We start from the raw sequence: 24,647 nt of genomic DNA, 5'->3' as shown, positions 1-24,647 counted from the left end.
AAGCCAGTCAGTTGTAATACAAAGTAATAGGAACAGATCCAAGATGTGTGGTCCCTGCAGCTTACACAGACTAGGAGGACCCTCTTGGAAACATCAAAATAAAATCACAAGATTAGGTATGAAATTAAATCAGTGAGTATTTTTTTTTTAAATGAGAAATAGCTCAAAACAGATTTCTGGGGGCTTTGAGATACAAGTTTTTTTCTTTCCAAGTTTTCTCTGGACAATCTACCGAAACATACACATAGATATTCTTTCTGATTGCTCTCTGCTTTATCTTCTCCATTTGGAATACTCTGTGTCGTCAGTGCTGCTGTCTAACATTCAAAGGGACCAGGTGGACAGGAGCCCTGAGCCCCGGCTAAGATGCGGCTGAAGCATTGCTTAGGCATTAAAGCCCCTTCACTTCTGGGAGTGAAGGAACACACACACACACACACACACACACACACACACACACGATAGTGACAAATGTGAATGCAGAAGGGGAGCATGAGTCCTCTAGCCTGAGGTTCAGGAACCCCTCCAGGAGGAGGAGAACATAGATTTGGAGGAATGTGAGCAGCTGCCGAGGGTGGGAGGGAAAGGGGCTTTCAGACAAGGAAGGCAGCGGCTGGGGCAGCCGGGTGGAGGGAGGATGGGGGTAGCTGTGCTACTGCGCATTGGTTGCTATGATAAAAAATGTGTTTGTAGGTGGCAAATAGATTAAATAGATTTTTGAAATTGGGGCCCTTGAGCTTAGAAAAGTGGGCAATAAACATCATAGACAGCCTGAGTCATTCACACCTTCCGGGCCTCAGGGTCAGTGCTTCTTCTCCTATTACCCTTCTCTGGGGATACCAAGCCCCCTTCTTTCCCAGGTGAGGAAATGAATGCAGAGAAGCCTCTTCATTAGGAGTCCTTGCCAATCTGTCCTTGCTCCCCTTCCTCACTGCTGCCTTTGACTTGGGTTTTTAAAGGGAACCTGTCTCACCTTTCCACCTAGGTCCTGCTATTTCAAAAGAAGATATTTTAAAATGTTTGTGCTCGACCCAGAGAACACTGCAAGGCTTCATCCCGAGCACAGCAGATGCTCATGAAATGTGTGCTCAATGCCTCATCAGTTGCTCAGTCCTGAGTTCAAGTTCCTACTCTAACGACTGGAAGGATTTGGACAGGTGGCTTAGCTTCTCTTAGCCTTCATTTCATCACATCAGGAGGTTAAATGATCTGAGTATAAATATTTTATCCTAGTACCTGGCACAAAGTAGGCCTTCCATTAATGGAAGCTATAGAACATTCACTCCGTCCTGTGACTTGCTGAAATGGGTGACAGATGCAGGGATGAAGATGCCAGACGCTGCTCTGGAGGAGCTCCTGGTTCAACGTCAGAGACCAGTGTGTGAATGAATGATGACACTCTGGGGCAATGGGCTTTGATGGGGAGAGGTGGGGCCACACTCCTGGAAATCACTCCTCTCTGGACCTAGGAAGGCTGTGCCAGAGCTGAGGGGGGGAGGTGGAGGAGGCAGTTGCACACTTGCTGAAAAGCATGCGTAGATCCGCCAGGGCTGAGCAAACCCTGTATCTGAACATTAGAAGCAGGAGGAAAAACATGAGAAAAACAAGTGTTCTGTGAACTTCATGCAAAAGTTTTGTATGTGCGGCGTAAGATGTTGAAATTTGCCTCATTGGAAATAGAAAGACAGGGAGCAATTTACCTTTGTTAATATGTGATAGATGGGCTGGTATAAGTGTGTGTGTGTGTGTGTGTGTGTGTGTGTGTGTGTGTGTTGAGGAAGGAGGACAATAACCCCCAGACACACTCTTCCATTTACAAATAATTCATTGTGATTAGTATACACATTTTCCACCCACTCTGGAAGTGAACATTTCAGCAGAAAATTTAGATGTCGAAAACTATGTGTTTCTTCCTTTATCGTCATTTTTGATGTACGCTCCATCTGAACCTTAAATGATGCTCTGCCATCATGGCCACTAACCTGGGGCTAGCACATAAAACTAACAGACAACAGCCCCAGCCCTGAGCAACTGTCCATCTGTTGACTGTCTCCTTTAATAATAACAGCCACCACTTAGTCATCCAGCAAATGTAAGCAGGCTGCTGCCGTATATCTGCCCCTGAATTACAACATGAAATGAAAAGGTGAATGATAAAACCAGAGTGCTTGCCTTTAAGGAATTTGGACACCGGGCAGAGAATATTTTGCAAGTTAAATGCATTTTCTGCCATGGGCTACATCCAACAATGCTCTAAGATGCAAGTGTTGTCATTACCACTTTAGAGATTAGGAAAGAGGGCATGGGGAGGTCAGGGACTTGTCCAAAGCACACAAATAGAATTGCTTTTAGATTAACTATTTCTCTTTTGTTCCTAACCATTAACTCAATAGGCAGGGAACTCCTATCACAGGGATGAGCAAAACCCAATTGTCCCCTCTGCTCTGTCTGGACCAGGAGGAGTGACTTGAGGCAATGGGAATTTGGAAGGAGAAATTCTGCCTATTTATCCCTTTCTCTCGCTTCCTGTCGGACTTGACTGAGTCTCAAACATCTTCTGCTGTCTTCCTCCTTTCCTCCAACATCACCACAAATGTCAGCACTCGATAGTAAAATGACTTGCCCATAGTTCCAGGGACATTTGATGCAGGTGGCCCCACCCAGAGTCTGCATCCCTGGCCACTATCACCATCAGCTAGGGCTGCCATGTCAAGGTGCTATAGTTTGGATGACTAATAAGAATTTATTTTCTGACATATCTGGAGGCTGGGAGTATGAGATCAAGCTGTTAGCAGGGCTGGTTTCTACTAAGGCCAGAAACTTACCCTGGCCTTGTGTGTCAGCCCTAAAGAAAGGTGAATGTCAGCAAAAGAATTCCATGTTCCTGAGATGCCCCTTGGTTCCCGGACCCAAGCCTCATCCAGGGAACAGGAGAGGCATGGGCTGGAAAGCATATGTGACTGTTACCTTGCAGGACTCTGCCTTTTCTCATGATGATGGAGACTAAGACAAGGTGATGTTATCTGTCCTTTGAAATGGCTTGCTTGAAATGGCATGGGAAAAGCTACTCCTTGGAATGCTGGCCCTAAAAGAACAAAGCAGACTTAGCAGGTTAACGATGCCATGGCTTCCACCAATTCACCTACAAAACCCTATTTCTGTGGTAACTGGCACCAGAGTTGAGGATACTGTGGGGAGGCACGTGTCACTTTTCCCATCAGCCACCAATCGACCAAGTGCTGTGAGGGACACAGGCAGTGTTCCTGGAGCGGTGTCATAAGGAATGGAGGCTCTGCTTGGAGAGGTACCTTATGGGATGGAGTTGTCACTCTTTCAGCTGTTGTCCCTAGACTCTTCTTGGAGCAATCCCTGATCTAAGCCTTCTCCAGTAAATCATGGGTCTCCCATGCCATCTCCAGGCACTACTTTTGGCACTCGCGTGCGCTTCCTAATCTCTTCTTCTCTGGAGGATACCAGTCATGTTGAGTTATGGTCTTATCCAATGATATCTTGGAACTTTAATTACCTCTTTAAAGACTCTATTTCCCAAATCAGTCACATTCTCAGGTACCGGGAATCAGGATTTCAATATATGAATATAAAGAGGGTGAACATGATTCATCTCACGACAAGGACTGTGCTGTGTCTTGAGTGGTTGGAGCAGGTTAGAACCCAAGTGGCAGAATGTAATGGAGGAAGACAGACATGCTATGAGAGGTGGATAAATAACAGGAGCTAATAGAAGAAAAGACTTATCTCCCAGAATGCGGCAGGGCTGTGAGAAAGATTAAAAAAAAAAAAAAGTTAAAAAGTCTATCAGGGTTTTGGGAGCATAGGCAGGAGAACTGGGTTTTCCATGGAAGATTTTTTTTTAAATGGGACTAAATAGAGACTCAAAATACAACAAAAAGACAAACAGAAGTTATCCCAAGGGGTCAGGGTAGCAGGAACCAATAAAGAGCCTCGTCGGAATGCCTCTTCCAGAAGAAATTCATTCCATTCACTTCTGCCACTATGATACAGCCCTAGAGATTCAAATTCCCAAGGCACATTGTCCAGCAGGGCTATCTTCAGGCACGTGTCCACTCCACAGCTTAGGACCCCAGGACTCTTGGAACAAAGGCTGCATCCAGAGGCGGTGTGTTGTCATCTGACTCGTGCTGCTGTAACAGAACACCACAGACTGGGTAATTTATAAACAACAGAATTTCATTTGGCTCACAGTTGTGTAGACTGAAAAGTCCCAGGTCAGGGATACATTTGGTAAGGGACCTCCTGCTGTGTCATAATAAGGCAGAAGACATCACGCAGGCAAGAGAGGGCCAAACCCACTTTTCCAACCAACCCATCATGGTGACAATGAACCACTCCTGAAATAACAGGAACCCATTTGTAAGAGCAGAGGGCTCCGGACCTAATTGCCTCTCAAAAGTTGTCTGGACGTTGTTGCACTGGGGATCAGTTTCCCACAGATGAACTTCAGGGGACACATTCAAACCACAGCAGGGCTGGCAGTGACCAGAAGGGAGATCAAGGAGCCATTTCCAAGGAAGATGAAGCAAATACTGAGCAGGTGGAAATAGCACTAGAAGATCTGTCGCCCCCATGTGTAGCTTTTGGCAGATGTGGTAACGTAAGACATCTAGGACTTAAAAGAAGTCCTGCTAACTGCAAACGATGCCTTCCTCCTAGCTAGCCCACCAGTCTGCTCACTCCCAGGGTGAACATATTGATTTCTGAGCAATTCTATAAACAAATAAGCAGGCAAATATATGTCTAGGCTAGGATTTCAGAATTTAATTTAATCCACTACTTTATATATATACTCTTCCTCACTACCGAGTTGAATTGAAAGCTGAGGGATGCTTAGTAAGAGGACTTTCTTTGTTTGGTTATTATTAATATTCAATGAAAGGTTTGAATTCACATAATCCACCTTTTAAAAAAGAAGAGCAAGTTCTAGTTTTCCTTGCGGTCTGGGGCTTTGTCATCTGGGCCTTGACAAACTGGGGAATCAGCCCAACCCTTGAGGTGACCTCTGCCTTCCTGCTATTTGGACTGTCAGGTTCACCAGAGAAGGGCCACGTCCAGTTATGTTCGCAATAGCTCATGACATATTGGTGGAAATAAGAAAGAAATGTGCATTAACAGTAGCAATGTGGACAGGTTTCTAACGTCTGAGAGGGGAAAGGCTGCCTTCCATGTTTGGGGAAAGGCCGTTGGAATGGGGGTAGAGAGGCCCCAACTATGATTGTGAGCCCCCAAATACATGCCTGGTGCTGTGCAGTCAGCAAAGAGAAAAAGGCAAAGGATTAATCCTGCAGCTGCTTCTTAGGAAAGCTTTATCTCTATAGCTCAGTAAGCAAAACTTGAGCTCTGGTATGAAAACTATAAACAAACCCAGGTAACCTTTAAGATACCTGCCCAGTACTCCCTAAGACTGCCAAGGTCATGAAGAACAAGGATACACTAAGAAACTAAAATAGACCAGGAGGCAATGTGGCCCTGGATTGGTTGCTGAAAGAGCAAGAGGACTGTAGTGGATTGGGTGGTACATCCCCCCCACCCCCCAGATCAATGACAAGAACCTGTGAGTGTGGTCTCTTCTAGAATCATGGTCTTTGGAGACGTAATCAAGATGAGTTCACACTGGGTTGGGCGGGGGGGAGACTGTGTTCTTATAAAAAGAAGGAAATGTATACACAGAGACAGAGACACAGGGAGTAATGCCAAGGGAGGACAAATATAGTTATTGGAGGCTGGGTCTACAAGCAAGGACTTCCAAGGATTCCTGGGGACAATCAGAAGCCAGAAAAAAATGCACGAGTTTTTCCTGGAGATCAGAGGGAACATGGCCCTCCAGGGAATATGATTTTAGATTTTCAGCTTCCAGAACTATGGATTAACAGATTCCTTTTATTGTTAGACACTCAGCCTATGGTACTTTTTTAATGGTAGACCTAGAAAACTAGTTAGGGACATTAGTGGGGGGGGGGAATGGTGAAATTCAGAAAAAAAAAGATTTGAGTTTAGTAAATAATAATGCACTGATTTGGACTTCTTAATTTGACAAATCTGCCATGACAATGTAGGATGTTAGCAATAGAGTGAACCGAGTGTTACACCAGAATGTTGTAAAGTATCCTTGCAAGTTTTCTATAAATATAAAATTATTCCATCAAATCTAAGAAAAGTTTATTTTGGGGGGAAAATCAGTCAATTCACAGGCAGTGTCATCTCTAAATAGTCACCTCCTTAAGCTTATGTGGGTCTCTTTTTCTATAAAATGGAGATAATCATAGTCCTGCTCAGAGCTGTGGAGTTTAAAATGTGATAATAGACATCAAGCACTGAGCAAGTAGACTTTTCCCCCTTTGGATTCCAACCCTTATCTATTTGCCAGCTTCCGCCACAGTCAGCTCAGAGTCAACCTGCCCTCTCCACACCCTCATCCTTGTTAAGTTATTGCTCACAGTGTTACCAAAGGGAACACCAGAACCCTTCAGGCAACTGCTTGGTCCCGTGGCAGAATCTCATCTGAGCACGTGTCACCTCTTCACTCACCGTCCATCCTACTCAGTGCTGCACCGTGAGTTGAAATCGGCACACTCTACAAATCTACATTCTCATAGGTCCATTAGTTGATAAGCTTAAGTAAAAAGAATCGAGGTTACTCTAGGGCAGAGGGGATGCTTTCTTGTCTTCTTTAGGTGGTCATGTAAGATAATGGTTAGGTGAAGAGAGACCAGAGGACTCAAATCCTAGCTAGAACACTTACGGGTGGTGTGCCATAGGGTAGTTCATTATCCTCTCTTAGCCTCACTTCTCCTATCTGGAGAATGAGGCGAAGAATATCATCCTCATGAGTTACTATAATGATTACATTAAAAAATGAAGGCCAAATATATCCATAGGATTTAAAATCAGCTTATGACAATGATGCAGTCATTCAATGTTTATAGCAGCTCAATTCATAATAGCTAAGCTGTAGAACAAACCTAGGTACTCTTCAATGGAGGAATGGATAAAGAAAATGTGTGTATACACAAAGGAGTGTTACTCAGCCAAAAAGAATGAATTTATGACATTTGCCAGTAAATGGATGGAATTGGAGGCTATCAAGCTAAACAAAGGTCAAATGTTTTCTCTGATATATGGAAGCTAACCCACAATAAGGGTGGGAATGGGTGGAGTAGACAAAGGGGAATGAAGAGAAGTGAGGGATGGGAAAAAAAAAGGCAGTGGAATGAATCTGACACAACTTTCCTATGCACATATTGAATACACCACAATGGATCTCACCATCATGTACATCCATAAGGAGTTAATTTAAAATGATAACTATATATATCATGAACTTATAATTCAGGAAGACAAAACACAAAACAACTGTGGGTAAATGGCAGAAAGATTAATAGAGACAGAAAGGCAGGGGGAGAGGAGAAGGAAGAGGAAGGAGAGATAGTGGCGTCTGAATTTGAACAAGATATATTCCATGTTCGTAAAATTATGTGAAAATGGATTCTGCTATTTTTATTATTAAAAAGAACCATTTAATTAAAGAAGAAAGAAATAAAGAAATGCAGGCCTAGGGCTGAGGCTTAGGACTTTACCTACAATGAGTGTTTTTGTGTGTATATGTGCATGTGTGTGTGTGTGTGTGTGAGTGTGTGTGTGTGTACGTGTAAATGAGCATTGCCATTAACTGATACAGTGAATGAGCTCATAGGAGCACAAACAATGACCAATGAAATAACAATTGGGAACACTAGGGATCGAAGAAGGGCTGAGAGTGGACCAAGATCATGGTTTAGAGCAGGAGAGAGTACTGGAAAACCAGGGGACTCCGGACGAAGACCACTTCCCACAGAATCTTGGAAACAATCTAATTGCTTTCCTTTTGTAGATATGGAAATTGAACCCCAAGTCATCAGCGGGGCTTAGCAAGGGGACCAGGATTTGCTAATGGACAAGTGATGCCTCCATCCTACGTGTTCCGGCTCCTAGTCTGTGCTTCTCTATGCTTTTTCTGGGTTCTCAGTAGCACCTTATGGAATCAATGCACAGGGCATCTAGTCTGCTCTCAAGAAGTTGACTGTTGATATCAGGACTCCACCTACAATGAGTACAGTGAGGATGAAGCAGTAACCAGGCAGCAGCGACTAAAACATAGTGCTTTCCTGAAAGACAGGTAGCTGGACCCGCAAGTACTGAAAAAGGCCCAGTGATCTCAGAGGCTACGACAGCTTCCACCGCAGCTAAGCAGAACTTTGGATACTCAGGAGCACTGAGAATGTTCCACCCCAGCTCTGCCTCATTCTCACTGTGGAATTAGGGGCAAATCACTTCTTTCTGAGCTGCAGTTAATATTAGAAATGTGTCACAAAATGCTTTCTAGTTTTTGAAAAAGCATTTTGAGTCTTAACCCCTGACTCATTTGATCCTCAGAAAAGCCCTTCAAGTTATCACGGTTATCATTACGTTATGGCCACTATTTATAGGGAAGAACACAGGCTCTATGAGGGAGTATGTCGATATTTTTATTGACACATGTGCATCATCAACAATGATAATAAATAAAACAGTCATTAGAGTTTACTGAGCATGTGTCACTGTTCTAAGCATTTAAAATTCATTTGCATTTAACTGTCATACGACTCTACAAGGCAGTTGATAACATTATTGGATAGACAGTTTCCCCCAAAAGCTCGAGTATGAGACGAAGCAAAAATTTTCAGATGTGAAACAATTTGATTATGAGAGCTGTAACTTAATCAGCAGGTTAATCCACTGATATGGGTTAACTGAGTGGTAACCTTAGGCAGGTCCAGCGTAGCTGCAGATGGTAGGTTGTGAGGGTCATGCCTTTGGAGTTTACATTTTGTCCCTGGTAAGTGGAGCTCTCTCTGCTTCCTGACTGTTGAGTCCTGAGCCGAGTCTCTCCTCAACGCCCTTCCACCATGATGTTCTGCGTCACCTGGACCCTGAGCAATGAAGTTGGCTAAACCTCTGAAACCATGAGCCAAAATAAACTTTTCCTTTTCTAATTGTTCTTGTCAGGTCTTTGGGTCACAGTGATGAAAAGCTGACTAAAACAGTCTTGTTCTGAGACGTGGAAAAGTTAAACACTTAGCCTGAGCTCACACAGCGAGGAAACGGAGGAGTCACGATACCACCCAAGGTAATCTAGTTCCAGAACCCATGCTCTTGCCCAGAAGCAAGAACAAAACAAGCCGTTGAGGTAAACTCCTTTCTTTAAACACCCCGCTGTCTAGTTTAGGGGAATCAGACATATATATCATGTCCTTACAATTCAGTTAGACAAAACACATAAGACAGTGGAACAGAGGGACTCTAGTCCAATATGGTGGAGCTCAGGTGGAAAGTCATGCTCCTGGCTGCAAAATCAGTATGTACCAAGGGTTTTTTTTCCTTCATTCAATAAACACTTGGTACAAAATACCAGGGATTGAAATCATGAAGATAAAAGGAACTGGTTCTTTTCTTGAAGAATCAATAATCACAGTCCAAAGTAAGCATTTCCCAACTATAATCCCAGCAGCTTGGGAGGCAGGAGGATCGCAAGTTCAAAGCCAGCCTCAGTGAGGGCCTGAGCAATTTAGTGTCAAAATAAAAAATAAAAAGGACTGGGGATGTGACTCAGTGGTTAAGTGACCCTGGTCCATCCTCAGGACCAAAAAAGAAAAAAAGAAAGAAAGTACTTTCCAAACCATATCAAACCAGCTACAATCTTAGTTCCAACATGAACACATGAAAAGTCCATTGATCTTGAATTGCAGTGAGGATTCTTGGCTCTCCAAAGCCCTTTCCATCCCCCACTCCCTCAGCATCACCCCTAGCACTGCCATGAGGAAGCACAGAGAGAATTCCATTACTCTCATTTAGCGGTGTTGGCCGGATTTAATATGACCTCAAGTTAAATCACTTCCACTAATGCAACTTTAATTGGGGTCCCTGTAATCCCCAGAAGTGATTTTCTTTTCAGGAGGCTGGATGGCAGGTCTGACAGAAGAACTGTGCTTGCATAGAGGGTCTGCAGCTTAAGTCTCTTGGGGAATCCCAGGAATGTACCAATGGCCTCACATTCTTTAAATAACAGCTAGAGTTTGTGAACTAATCCCCACAAAAATGTCTTTGAAAGAAAAACATGGCTCAGGTCTCCACATCTGATTCCTTTTGGGGTCAAAAATATCTCAAGGTACACTTTCCCTAATAAAAAATATTTTGGAGATGGGGAAAGTGCGATTGTAACTAGAAAGGCAAGAGCCGGAGCTTCATTCTTAAAATAACTGTTCAATTTCAGCTGTAAGTTTCACTTTCAAGCTCAGAGTATGTGAGGTGAAACTGAAGAATAGGCCTGACTCCTTGTCTTTTCCAAATATGGTTAAAGTTCTTCATTTTTCTGAATAATCTCAAGAACAGCCCCTTAGCATAGGAGCAGAAAGACAAAGTCTTGAGACCGCCCCAGTCACTGCCGTGGGGTGTGTTATCAGTCTTTACCATAGAAAGTGAGGTCGACTCTGCTTCTCAAAAGTCAGGAGAGAGAGACCCACTGATGTCCAATCTGTGGGTCAACTACCATTTCTGCCTGCAATGACATTGTTCCACTGTTAGATGGGCCCTGCATAACTTGGCATCTGATGCAGGCCTGAAGATGGCTGGCAAGACCTTGTTGATTGATGTAGTCAATAACAGTACAAAGAACCACCATGTTGGACATGCTTTGCCATCTTGGCTCCAAGTCGGAACCAGTGTGCCCTGCTTAGTCCAAACCAGCTCTCCCCCCAGTCCTCTCTACATGGAGCGCTTGTGGGAGCCTGGCCTGGCTACCTGATCTTCTCTAACTAAACTTCACCTGGGTCAACCTGCTCCACCCTGACCCATCTTCAGAGCTCCATGTCTTCCAAGGCCTCTTTTGGATCTTGGGCTCTAAATACAAAACTGGTCTTCCTTTTCACCTTTAGAAATCAGCTTTGCATGTCAAGCTTCTCAGTGATGGACCCACAACCCTTGATGGATTCCTCTTCACTCTAAACCTGTGAAACTGAGGGAGTCACTCAATGGCTCTTCTCTGAACAGAGATCTCCTTCAGACTTTCCGTCCAAATACAGGCTGGCATTATCTATCAGGAGCAGCGATTTGAACCTCAGAGCAGCAATCCTGTCAGCAGCAATGTGCATCTACAAAGCAATAACTGTAGGAGGGTATACAGATGGCGCGGGGTCCTCTTGCTTTGAATCCACAACAGTGTGACATGTTTCATCTTCAGAATAACTAGAGTGGCATGGACTTGAACTTGGACACTCCAATCAAGGTGGGGTGGAAAAGCTGCAAGACTGGTGTGGTGGATGGCCTCATCTAACTTCCTCTCTAATGATCTGGAAGCCAAGTAATTATGCTTGCCAGCTGACCAGCAAAGGGTGACTCTGGGAGACATAAGCGGGAACAGAAAGGAGGCCCACAGGCTCAGTTTCCACCCCAGCATAACTCCTGAACAGATTTAGCCAGCACCCCACGGATGTGAACTCCTGAGATACAGGCCTGGCCGGGCTGCTGCCTATCCTCGGTACAAATCTGTTCAACAACTTCCTGTTGTGCTGAAAGCCTGGGGCCCTTCCCTACGTGGGTCCCGAGACTCAGACACCTGCTTGTCTTTTCCCAGTGTCTCTGGTCAAAGAAATCAATTAAACATGTCCACTGCTGCAGGAGCACACACACAGCAGCAGGAGAGGCCCTGGAGGCCGAGCTCGGTTTCAGCTACTCTAGGTTCCAAGCACGTTCCAAAAATATAACCCCCACTGCCAAGGCAAACTTACTTTGATAAAACACAATGTGCAATCTCTAATGTTGACAGTGAACAGATGGGACTTTGATTTTTGTTTTTAAAATCTGTTCTCGGTAAAAGAGAAATAGACATAGCACACTTTGATTTTTTTTTTTTTCCTGAAATGTGGGCTTTTGATCTCCCCCATCACATGGATACCCAACGTTGAGAATCCTTCAGTTCTCTCTCCTGGTTCCCATTGATTCCTGCAAGGAGGCCTTGGTTGATTGGCCTTGCTTTTCTCATTAACCAAATAAAACTAAAGTTGCTCGCCCCATGTCCATTCCATCTGGCCCAAAAAAGTAGCAATGTGGCGGGCACACCAGAGTGTCCTCAGACCTACAGGCAGTGAAACAGTGGCTTCCAACAGTCACACACACAGTGATGGCTGAGTGGCAGAGGTGAGGGCAGGTACCCCCAGCTGCCCCAGATATTGCTGTAAGTAACCTAAATGAAAACAGTGGGCATGTCATGAAAAACTGGCTGTCAGACAAGTCCCAAGGGATCACGGGCCATAAATCCCTTTTAAGCAGGTCTTCCAGAGCTGCGGACACCAGTCACAAAATGTCCTTTCCAAGTCCTCGTATGAGTAATTTCTGATAGCCATCTTAGAATGCCAGCTAGGCTCAGGATGTCCTTAGGGGAGGGAATGTTCAGCCACACATGTCTCTATTCCCTTGATCACGGTTGTATAGCAGCAGATTACAATGGACCCTGAGAGCTTGCTCAGGCCCTAGGAATCAGAATTGTTTGGTTAGACCATAATGGGTGTGGCTGGGCCTTACAAGGGCTGAATTTCAAGTTTACTTCATGCTGACACTTTTTTCCTTCTACCCTCCAAGAATCATTAAGAAAAAAATAAAAGAGAGATACTCACAGCAAGGGACCAGGGCTTGCAGTGGTCATGCTGACTCCAGGATAAGAGTGGCTTGGCCTCTGGTGGCAATCACAGGGGCTCCTCAGGCAGTTGGGCTGGTTCAAAGAGACAAAAGGTAGATTTCTATGGGAGGGAGCACAGGTTTTGCTGACCTTCCCCAAGAACTGTGCAGGGTCTTTCCATTCTGAAGGGCTTAGTGGGAAGGGAGAGGGTCTGAGGGAAGTTGACTGGTTTAGGGAATGGGTAAATCATATGTAGGACTCTTATCTTATGCTCTCCTAGATTCCAGTCTCCGCAGCACATTTCTCTAGAATATTCTACGAATATAAATAATTCCCCAAACAATGTTTTTTTCACAGAGAAAACGATAAAGGACAAGGTTATGCAAATATCAAAAATTTACAGAGACAAAAGATTGTTGGATTATCTTACTTTGTGAGACAGCTACACAAACAGAAGTCCATTTCTGACTTGCAGATATTCCACATCTTCTTGGTGAGTCTATTTCCAAGACCCAATACCATGCTACACATCCAAGAGAAGACTGGTTATTTTGTGCACCCTGTCGTATCTGTGGCCCATACTAAATGCTTGTGGAGAGCAGCTGTGTCCTGCTAAATTGCTTCATGATAAATAGAACAGTAGCTTTCAGACTGGGCCCAAGACAGAGGTACTCCATTCTATATAGCAATAGTTTGGCATGGTTACTCCACTTTGATGTAAGTGCTGAGGAAGAATGACTTATTTGTATAAGTAAACAATCACCATCTGTCTAGCACAACCCAAAGCACAAACCAATAAATAAATTAATCATGCTAATAAAACTGTCCCAACCTGTGAACTTACTTAAATAATCAGAAGCACATGGATGCATGGGTGTATCAATCCCATATTAAAAACCAACCAACAAACAACAACAACAACAAAAAACAGGGCTAGTCAGGCATGGTGGCACACACCTGTAGTTCCAAAGACTGGGGAGGCTGAGGCAGGAGAACCACAAGTTCAAAGCCAGCCTGAGAACATAGTGAGACTCCATCTCAAAGTTAAAAGAAATTAAAAGAACTAGGATGTAATTCGGTATTAAGCACCTCTGGTTTTAATCCCCAGTCCTGGAAACAAAAAACAAAAAAAACCAACAAACAACAAGAAACAGGCACCTGTGATCTTATCGAACACCCCAGAACACTGAATGGAAGAACCCCTTACCTGAGACTCATAAAGGAGGAGCACCTCAAACCTGCACACTGCAGTATACTGAGCCCTGGTCACTCTTTCAGAGCTTTGCCCAGGAATATTGCCACAGGCTTCAGTACAGTGCAGTTTCTTCTGCATGTGTTGACATGATGGCACAAGGACCACTCCAAGCTGACACGTGGGCCTGAGACCCTAGCCTAGAATAAGTTCCATTTCTGGCAGCTCTGTGCCCTGAACAAGGTCTTCAAATGGTTTGGAATCTTTCCTGACCATCTGCAGTGACCCTTTCATTCCTATCTGCTCTGTGCTCCCTGTTCAGACTCCCGAAGCCACCTCTTTGGCCACCTTAACCCTTTCTTAGCCATTCTTTAGTGTGTGTGTGTGTGTGTGTGTGTGTGTGTGTGTGCGTGCACAAACACATATAAGCACGCGCATGTAGATAGCCATTCTTAACATATATCCATGCATACATATATATGTATATATATATATATATATATATATACACGCACATATAGAGAGAGAGATGAAATTGTATTAAGTATGTGACTTGAGTATTACAGATTTAGTAGTTAAAATTGGAATAAAAGAACCTGTAATTGCCAGGCTTATGACTATCAAGTGATGTATGAATATTCGTGAATTGCATACAGCTGCTGAAAGTTGTATAGCCTGTGAATCCATCGTTATTCAATAAATTGACATTGTAGAGCGACACCAGCATGCTTGGTGTATGTTAACAGCGTAACTTGTTTGTGATATAGTGTTCAATAAATATTTTGAGTGTTTTAAAAATTTAACTGCCCTTATTTGGTTCATGAGCATTTGATAAACAAGCAGGAGGAGGAGAATTCCCCGAATACTTCCAACTAGAACAAAGGTAGGAGCAACGAAGAGAAAACAAGATAGAAAACTGTTCATGTGATGACCACCATGTTGTCATGTGTGCCTGGGTAGGTGAGTCTGTGGGGCCTGAATTCAAACTCCACTCCTGTGACACACCAGTGTGTTAGGTGGCAGATCGTGGCATATCTCATTCTCAGTTTCTTCACCTTTAGCTATAAGCAGATTCCTCACATAAGAACATTTTATGCAAAATCACTTTGTAAATGAGGTTGTACAAATAGAAGGTGCTAATTTTTATTATCAATTATAAAGAACCGCATGGGTCTCTCAGCATCCTCTTAGGTTTTAAGTCATCTGAACTACAAATTATCTATAAAATGCAGAATAACCAAGGATGATGTTTTCATGCTGTTATTGCTGAGTAACAAATGATAAGAAATTTAGTAGCTTAAAACTAACACCCACTAGTAATCTCACAGCTCTGTAGAGGCAGGTCCTGGCAGACTCCGCTGGACCCTTTGCTCAGGGATTTGGAAGGCTGAGATCAAAGTGTCAAGGGGGCTGGCTTTTTGTGGTTCTTCTCCAGTGAGTCTGGGGCTCACTTTGGTAGTGGGCAGAGTTCAGTCCTCTGGGTTGTAGGACTGAGGTCACTGTTTTCTCGTTGGCTGACAGCTACGGACCCCTCTCAGCATCTGCAGGCAGCTCCTCAGCCCTTGCCCCATGGACCCCTCCATCTCAGCAACGGAAAATCCCCCTTACATCCAAGTCTCCCCTCCGACTTCCTCTTCTGTTCTCAACTAGAGGACCACTCTCCTGTGAAAGCAATTAGATTGAGTCCACCAGTGTAATTGTGATAATTAACTCAAAGCCAATTAATTAGTGACCTAAACTACACCTGCAAAGTCCCTTTTGCCATGAAATGTAACATAATACTGAGTGTGAGATCACATCGTACAGTTTGGAATTAGGGCTCAACATCTAAGGGAGGAGACAGATCAGTGAACAGCTTTGAATAGCTGCATGAGTTTATTTTGATATAAATCTCTAATATTTGGGGATCATATCTATATACCTTCCATGCCTAGTACAATTTCAAGCAAAATGTGGGTCAATGTGGGTTTCTTGAACAGATTTAAGACTTCTTTGGGGACATCCGCTTTGAAGACTCAGCTCTTATAAACAGAATAATAATGAAACTATTTTTATTTGGTCTATGATTGTATGCATTCCTCATTCCTCTGCTGCTTAGCAAAGCTCCCAGCACATAGTATGTCCACAATAAATAATGTTGAATGAAGAAATCAATGAATGGATGAATGGAAGGATTTTTCACATAGGTTTAACTAAATAACACTTCTAATATCTACATACCAAACAGTGTTTTGGGAAAAAATATCTAGGGAGTGTTCAATAGTGTTCAATCATATTTGAATGATTGAATATTCAAAATATGAATGTTCAATGAAACCAATAGATACTTTGATTCTGACTTTGCCTTGTACAAAGTTTATTATTATTATCATTTTAAGTTCCTCAGGGATTTGTTCCACTAGGGTCTCCCTACCCTGAATAAAGCTGGCCTTACTCAGCACAGAGGGGCCAGTACTTTCTGACTGCAGGGACTCAAAGCAGTATTTTGCCTGGGGTGCCTGAGGAAGGGCCTGCTCCACGGCCTCACTCTGAAGGGGTTTCAGACCTCTCCAGTCTGCAAGGAATTCCACTGCACCGTACATCCTAGGCTAGATTCTAGCTCCTCAACAATAAACGGCTCATACCAAACAAAGAACAGAAAATCACCTAGCACCCATCCATGGTAACGACAAGCTCTCCTGGATGTTTCTGAAGCCTCCTGTTGAAAGCCAGATGGGCAGATATCAGATGGGAGCAAGGCAGCTTCACATCAAAGGTGACAGCTGGCTGTGTGGAGGGAAGCCCAGCCCACCTTGCTGTGGGTACATCAGTGCTCTTGCTCTGGGCCCTTAGTGGCTGGTTATTAGTTAAAAACCAAATCCTGCACCTTCATCGGATTCTCTCTCCAGAGGATTCTTTCATGATTCTTCTGTTTTCCAAGTCGCACAAAAAACCATTTCCCATGAAACGGACCCTAGCATATTCTTCCTATTAAACCAAAGCCATTTATAAAATTGGTAATTTCACACACATACACACCTGCACTAGATATACATGTGTAAACAAATGTTGTTGCTGGGCATGGTGGAGCACACCGTAGGAGACTGAGGCAAGAGGATGGCAAATTCAAAGCCAGCCTCAGCAACTTAGTGAGGCCATAAGCAACCTGAGACCTTATTTCAAAATAAAAAAATAAATAAATAAAAAGGGTTGGGAATAAGACTCAGTGATTAAACGCCCCTGGATTCAATTCATGGTACCCCTCCACACACACAAAAAAAAAATGTTGTTGAATTTCAGACACATTTGGAAAATGAAAAATACCTAGGCTGTAGTAGGGGCAGATGCTGGGAATCAGGTTCACGTGCATACCAAGTTAAAGAAATAATACACTATAGTACATACTATAAATTCCATAATATATTACAAATAATGTGAATTATTACAAGTTGATAAAATTAATAACACTATTTAATAGTAGATTATGGTTTATATTAATAAAATATGTTAATGTGGTGTATTATATTACTTAAAATGTAAATACATAATATGCATTTTCCTCACTCTTCTAAGCCCATCATTGTATCAGTTCAGGTAACGTTCACAGACATCCTCTGGGGAGTGGTACTGTTATCAGATCCTACCAAAAGAAGGGGAATAGTGATGCAGAGAGGTTAAGTACTCTACCCAAGGTCAAACAGCATAGCCGGGCATTGATTCCAGGAAGCAGATCCCAGAGTCCCTGTGCTGACCTGCTAGACTCCACTACTGCTCACAGAAGTGGTGGGCTCTCTGGATTCTCTCACTCCATAACCTAATATCATGTGACTAGGTTATGCCTCCTGCTGCCACATAGCTCTGGAAATCTTGCTTCAATTCTACTGGTCCTCATTTGAAACATCTATAAAACAGAGATTAAAAATAGAGTCAACAGGAACAAGTACAGTGAGAAACTCTAGGAACAATGGCCATGAGTAAGATTCCTTTCTTCCCCTGTTCAGGACCTATTCGTGGAGCGCTTACTGTATGCCCATCACTGACCTGAGCAGTAAACAGAAAACAGACAAAACTGTTTGTTCAGGAAGCACACATTCCAGTGCAGGAGGCAGAAAAGAAAATCTTAGAAAAACAAGCCCACTGAGAGCTTACATACACTAGAGAGATGCAAAGGACAGAAGCAGAAGTGGGTCTGGTTGTGAGTGCTGTTCAGATTTCAAATGTGGGCATCAGTGTGGGATGTTCACTTGTTCTAACTATGTCCTCCCAAGTCTCTCTGCCCTGGTGATCCAAACACTCATGGAGGGACTTCACACATGCCATTGAAGTTGCTGACTAGTTGTCCCTAAGGTAGAGTTATCTCAGTAAGCTCAGTCTAATGTGCATGGAAAAGAGGACAAGGATGGAGAAAGCGTCAGACAGAGAGATTCAAGACAAGAGGGGCTCCACCCTCTATTGCTGGAGAAAGTCTAGGAGGAGAGTTGGAGAAGGACCGTAAGCAGGCAGAAGAGCAGCCCCAGCTGCCCAGTAGCTGGAAATAGTGGCCTCCAATCTGAAAAGCCAATGGACTAAACTCAAACAGCAGTCTCACTGAGCTTGGGAATGGATTCTTCTCTAGAACCTTCAAAAGGGGCACATCTTTGCTAGGACCTTGGTTTTGGCTTTAAATATTCTGAGAGTCTTCCTCTTCTTCCTCCTCATCTGCACCTATAGAAGCTCTCCTGGGAAGCGAGACCATGCAGCAGCTTAAATGGTGGAAAATGGACACTTTTACTGTCTGACCAGGGACAAGGTCAGCCTTCCATTTTCAGTCCTAACTGTGGGTCTCGTTCTTCTTCCCCGTCCTCGACTCCAATCCACCTCAGGGACAGCTGCGTGGAGTTTCTTTTTTGTTTGTTTGTTGCTATTCTTTTTTTTTTTGTATTATTCATGGAAAAATACATACAATTTATTGTTTTAGCCACTTATAAGTGTCTTGTTTGGTGGCATTAGTCATATTCACATTGTTATGCAAACATCACCCTCAGCCATCCCAGGACTTTTCATCAATCCAAGCTTAAACTCTGTATCTGCTAATTAACACCCCACCATACAAAAGGTTGATCGCTGGGTGAAAAAGCCATTAGGATGTTTGGGCATGTCACATAGATAAAACTCTCACGTGCATTATCTCTCTTGCTCATCACAGAATTAAAAAAAAAAAAAAGGTTTTGGCCCCAGTACACTAGGTCTAGTGAATGAAGGAGGCTGTGTTTTGACTGCAGTCTGTCCTAGAGACTCCACAGACCACAGTCTTCCCAATGTGATGTTCAATACATGATTATAATGTACAAATCTTATGTAGATGCCCCACAATGGATTAAGCATTCTGCAACTGAGAAATTCTCTTCTTTAGGTTCTGCACAGTGATTGGCCTTAGGACAGCCAATAGAGGAAAAAGTTGATGGAAATAACACTTTAACTTTCAGGCACCACTTCAGTGCAAAAAAAAAAAAAAAAAAAAAATTCTCTCCAAGAGCTGGTGTCAAGAAAATCCACAGAAATGGAGACAGAGAGATGCCATCCCAGAAGACAGGGATGGATGAGATTTTTTTTTTTAAGGGAAGACAAGCATTTGTATCATCAACATTGAACATCATGCACAAGTTACTTTTTTCCTGATTCTTGACCTGTAAAGTGGGGTAACAGTAATACCTACTTCATAGGTAATTATGAGTGTTTCAACACCTTCATGTGAATGTTCACATAAATTACTCAAATTAAATATCCAAGTTGGGCATGGTGGTGCACTCCTATAATGCGAGCAACTTGAAAGGGTAAGGCAGGGTGATAAAAATTTGAGGCTAAGCTCAGCAATTTAGTGAGATCCTGTCTCAAGTTAAAAAATTAAAAGGGCTGGGGGATGTGAATCAGTGGTTCAGGCCCCTGGGTTTAACCCCTGGTACACTCCCCTCAAAATCTAAATTAAGCATGGTGATTCTAGTTTCCTCTCCAAACTATCACTCTAACTTCCTCTACTTCAATAAACGCAATTTCTTTCTTCAAGTGGCCCTTTCCAAAAACAAACAAGAAGCAAACTTTCTGTCATGACTCCCATGCCTGCCATAGGCATCCACAGAATTCTGTCCATTTGACCTTAAAAGATAGACCCGGAATCCCACCACTTCTCTTTTGGACTGTCAGAAACCTTGTTTAGGTCACCACTCCTCTCACTGGGTTGTTGCAGTGACCTCATAATGTTCTCCTACTTCTACTTTGGACCTCAATTGTCTATTCTCAGTGCAGTGGTCAGTGGTCAGTAGGATGCTGTACAAACCATAAATAGGCACATGGCATTCTTGACCCAAAGCCCTGCCGTAGCCCCTCACTCACTCACAGTAAACACATTCCCTTACATTTGTCTACAAATCCTACACAGTCTCTCCTCCTTCCAGTCTTCCTCATCTGCCCCTCCTACACTCTCCCAGGTCATAATCCTCTTCTTGCTTTTCCTTGATAAAACTATGCATGCTTTTACCTGAGGCCTGTCCTGTGCTGTTCCCTCTGCCTAGAACTTACTTTCTCTGAGTATCCACATATTTTTCCCTTTACCTCCTCTGGATTTTCCTACAAAATCATCTCTTCCCTATGAATTACATGAATTTCAAATCCCAGCCCTGCACCGACCACACACACACACACACACACACACACACACACACACACTTCCTATCCTTCTTCCCAAGCTGTTGCTTCATTCTCCAGAGTGTAACGCCTGCATCACTTTTCTAATACAACTGTCAAATACTTTTGAAATGGTCTGTTTCTCTCCACTAAAGTATAAGCTGCATGGGCATAAAATTTGTTCACTGGTTGTGTCTCTGTTGCCTAGGAGGGCATTTCAACCTTGGCACTATTGACATTTGGGGCTGGATAATTCTTTGTGGTAGGAATCTGTCTTGTGTGGTGTTTAACAGCATCCCTGGCCTCTACCCACCAGTGCCAGGAGCACCTTCCCATTACAGCCTGCAAAATGCCCCCCAGTCCTGCCAAATGTTCTCTAGGAACCAAAATCTCTGCCACTGCATGGGTCTGAAATAATGCCAGAGAGTAGTTTTCATCCCCAAATGTTCAGTAGAAGCCTTAATTGAAGAAATAAGTGAATATTAAACAAATTAATATAACTAAAGCACATAGAATCCTGCTTGGCACATGACAAATACTCAAGACATATAAATTACACTAATCATGATGAATGGGTTTTTATTATTATTACTATTGCTTTGTTGTCTATTCTAGAATAATCCATAGAAACAATCAAACTACTGAGTGGAGCCTTAAGATTTGGTACAAACATCATTTTTTTTTACATTACAATTCATATTACACATATAGAGCACAATTTTTCATATCTCTGGTTGTATACAAAAGTATATTCACACCTTTTGTGTCTTCATACATGGACTTTGGATAATGATGTCCATCTCATTCCCCATCATTTCTAACCCCATGCCCCTCCCTTCCCCTCCCACCCCTCTGCCCTATCCAGAGTTTATCTATTCCTCCCATGCTCCCTCTCCCTACCCACTATGAAACAGTCTGATGCTGGTTGTTTTAATGAATCATAATAATGGCCATTATTTATCAGATGGTTAGTATGTGCCCGATACTGTGAAAACACTTCATAAACTAGATTTCTTTTTAAAGTCATGTTAGACCAACATCATTTTTAAAAAGCAACTATTTTAAAAATTCAATACTCCATTCACACTAGGAAGCACTGACACCTTGGGGACCACCGATTCATTAGCTTGTGTTGCCACATCAACTTCTCTCTGTGCAGACCTCAGAACGCATCATCTTCTGCATCTCTGCCTACTTCTTATAAATGTGTCACTGATTAGGAAGGTTGTGGTTTGGCACTGGTATTTATTTTTATTCCTGTCTGTTCCTGTTGGCTCGTGTAAAACTGTTCAAGTGAGTACTCTATGGTAGAGTCGCATCAAACATACATTGATATAATCTGCCCAAATTTGACTGTATAAGCTTGGCCAAAAAATAGAGAAAAGCATAATTTTCATTCAACACGAGTCTCTAAATGCAAGCCAATTACTTCATCTGGTGCTCAATAAAGCAACAGCAATCTGTTCTACCCTGGAGGAACAACTGGCCGTAGTAGCCCTAGCGGAAAGATGTTATACTATACCCGAAGCCAAAACACTATATTTTATGGGAGATTTAGGTTATTTTTCTTGGGAAATTTTGACCACATACACTTATAATTCATTCTTGTCCAGAATCTTGACATTCAATAGGTCTTTGAAGAATAGCATTTTGGGGTAACTCATTTGGTAGCAAATGTTGTGAGGTTATTCATTGTGATTGTTTTCCACAAAACAATGAGATGCTGTAAAATGTAGCAACAGATCCTGCTGAGGTTTTTAAAAAGAGGAAAATGCATATATTGTATTAACTTTATAAGATATAAAAGTTCTGAGTTTCAAAACATATCTGACCATGAAGTCAGAAGAGAAATCTTGGGCTAATAAGTGGTTGTCAACCCACTTGCTGGTTTTTGACCCTGACTGTGGATGTCACCTCATGTTGTGACAATGCCACCATTCAAAACCCTACTTAATAAACCTTTCCTGATTGTTTCACAGTGAGTAGAAAGAATATACCATGTAATGACATACAAAAATAGGTTTTATACATAATGTAAGTTAGTACTTATTGTCTCATTTCCATATTTATAATATCAAATGAAAGCACAGTGTAGAACCTATTCATGAACCACTAACCATAAGTACTGCTTGTTCTAAGGTGTAAATTTCACCATTATAATGATTGTGATCATCGTCATCGACAGGGCTGGTGATTTGTCTTTGAAAACAACATTCCTGCTGCCCTTCCTTACACCTCAGCAATAATTTGGTTGAAGAACATTCTGAGATTTCAAGGCAAGTGGCTTGAAACCATCAATGTGTTCTCACAAGCATTATTTTATCTGTGCATTACAGACTTTAGCAATGTGATTGTTAAATCTTTAACCAGAGTGATCAAGTAAAAAAAGAGAGAGGATAAAAATGGCCAGGCACAAAAGAGGAAACCTCATCGCAGATCCAATACACATGAAAAGAATAATAAGGGAATATTTTAAACAACTTCATATGAATTAATTTGATGAGAAATTGGTAAATTCTTGAAACTATGCAAATAATCCAAGCTCACTAAGAAATTAGACTGAACAGTCTACTATCTATTAAAGGAGTTGAATTCTAAGCTACATCCTTACAACTGGCCAGAATTATTTCACTTGCTAATGTTTTAGAAAGATTAATATCAATTGGACAAAAAGTTTTCCCAAAAAGTAAAAAGGAAGAAACATTTCACAAGTCACCTGGTGTGGTGGTATATACCTGTAATCCCAGTGTCTCAGGAGACTGAGGTGGGAATATTGTAAGGTTGAGTCCAGTCTCAGCAATTTAGCAAGATCCTAACTCAAAATGAAAAAAAAATAAGGGGTGGGGAGGGACTGGTAAGATGGGGTATTGGCACAATGGTAGAAATAAATATTAACACAACAGAATAGAAAATGTAGAACCAGGGGCAGGAATGGGAGTGACGTGTGAGCTAAAGTCATCTCCAGATGACTTTAAATGCAAGCTCAATTTATTGGTGACAAAAATCAAAAGACCATTTATAGAAAGAAGACATTCTTTTCAAGACATTGATGCAGGAAAAGTTGGACCTCCCTATGCAAAAATCAACCTCTGTGGATACCTCACATATACCATATACACATGTCAATCTGAAATAGATGGTAGAACTTATATAAAACCCAGCATTATAAAATCTCCAGATATAATGTCTGATGGATTCGCTACTGACAAGTACAAATGAGTAGACTCACCTGACAAAGCGGGAACCTCAGCCCATGGAAGGGAAAGGGAACCATCTTTTTTTATGTTTGGTTTACCCTGTGAAAAGTATCAAGACATTGTTAAATTGTTGCCAGCTCAAAGCAACAGATAACTCTACAGGCCACAGTGCATTTGCAAGGCTGGGCCTTCTGGGTTGTCTCTGTGCTGAAGGACCTCACTGGATAAGAATAGAAGAAGCCAAAGGATTTGGAAGCTAGAGAAGTCTTAATGGTCTCCGAATGGACCTGTTTTCAGATCCTAGGGAACATGCATACCCAGCTTTTGCAAGAAACAGACATATCCTTAAGTTTACAGAGTTGATGAAGCATGCCTTCCCGCTTGAAATCACAATCTCTGAACTGGAGATGAAGGTTTTGCTGCTAATGTATTTATGGAATGCATGCATTTCATTCAAATTTGTGTTTGTCTGGGAAAGATTAAAATAATTAAAAGAAAAATGCATGGAAGAAAATTCTTCATGATCTGGTCAAGCAAAGATGTCTTAGGTAAGGCACATAAGCCATAAAATATGATAAATTGAACTTCAAATTTTGAAATTTCTGCTCTCTAAAACACATAAAGCATAAAAAAATAATAAAAAAAACAGATTAGAAGAACCATTTACAACCTATTTACTGCATAACTTATCTCCAGAATACACAAAGAATACTTAAAATTCAATAATAAGAACACACCAATCTTAACTTTTAAATAGTGAGATGTGAACAGTCACTGAGAGAGGTGCAGATAGTAACTCCTGAAAAGTCACCCAACATGTTTATTCACCAGGGAAACGCAAATTAAAACTACCATGAGTCATTAGTGCACATTTACCAGAATGGGTCAAATTAAA

The 24,647-nt window shown here is 42.3% G+C and overlaps 1 long non-coding RNA gene across 1 annotated transcript; it reads right to left on the bottom strand.

The window, feature by feature from the left end:
* Positions 1-422: 422 nt before the first annotated feature.
* On the bottom strand, positions 423-23,854 carry LOC144365411 (uncharacterized). The gene is made up of 3 exons (XR_013423815.1): positions 23,785-23,854; positions 12,723-12,817; positions 423-4,163 (listed from the first exon to the last, which is right to left on the bottom strand). It is a non-coding gene; the product is annotated as an uncharacterized LOC144365411 (long non-coding RNA).
* Between the last annotated feature and the right edge of the window lie 793 nt (positions 23,855-24,647).

This window comes from Ictidomys tridecemlineatus, chromosome 7 (assembly GCF_052094955.1).
Source record: "Ictidomys tridecemlineatus isolate mIctTri1 chromosome 7, mIctTri1.hap1, whole genome shotgun sequence".
NCBI classification, from domain to species: Eukaryota; Metazoa; Chordata; class Mammalia; order Rodentia; family Sciuridae; genus Ictidomys; species Ictidomys tridecemlineatus.
This window is presented reverse-complemented; position numbering and strand designations above follow the sequence as displayed.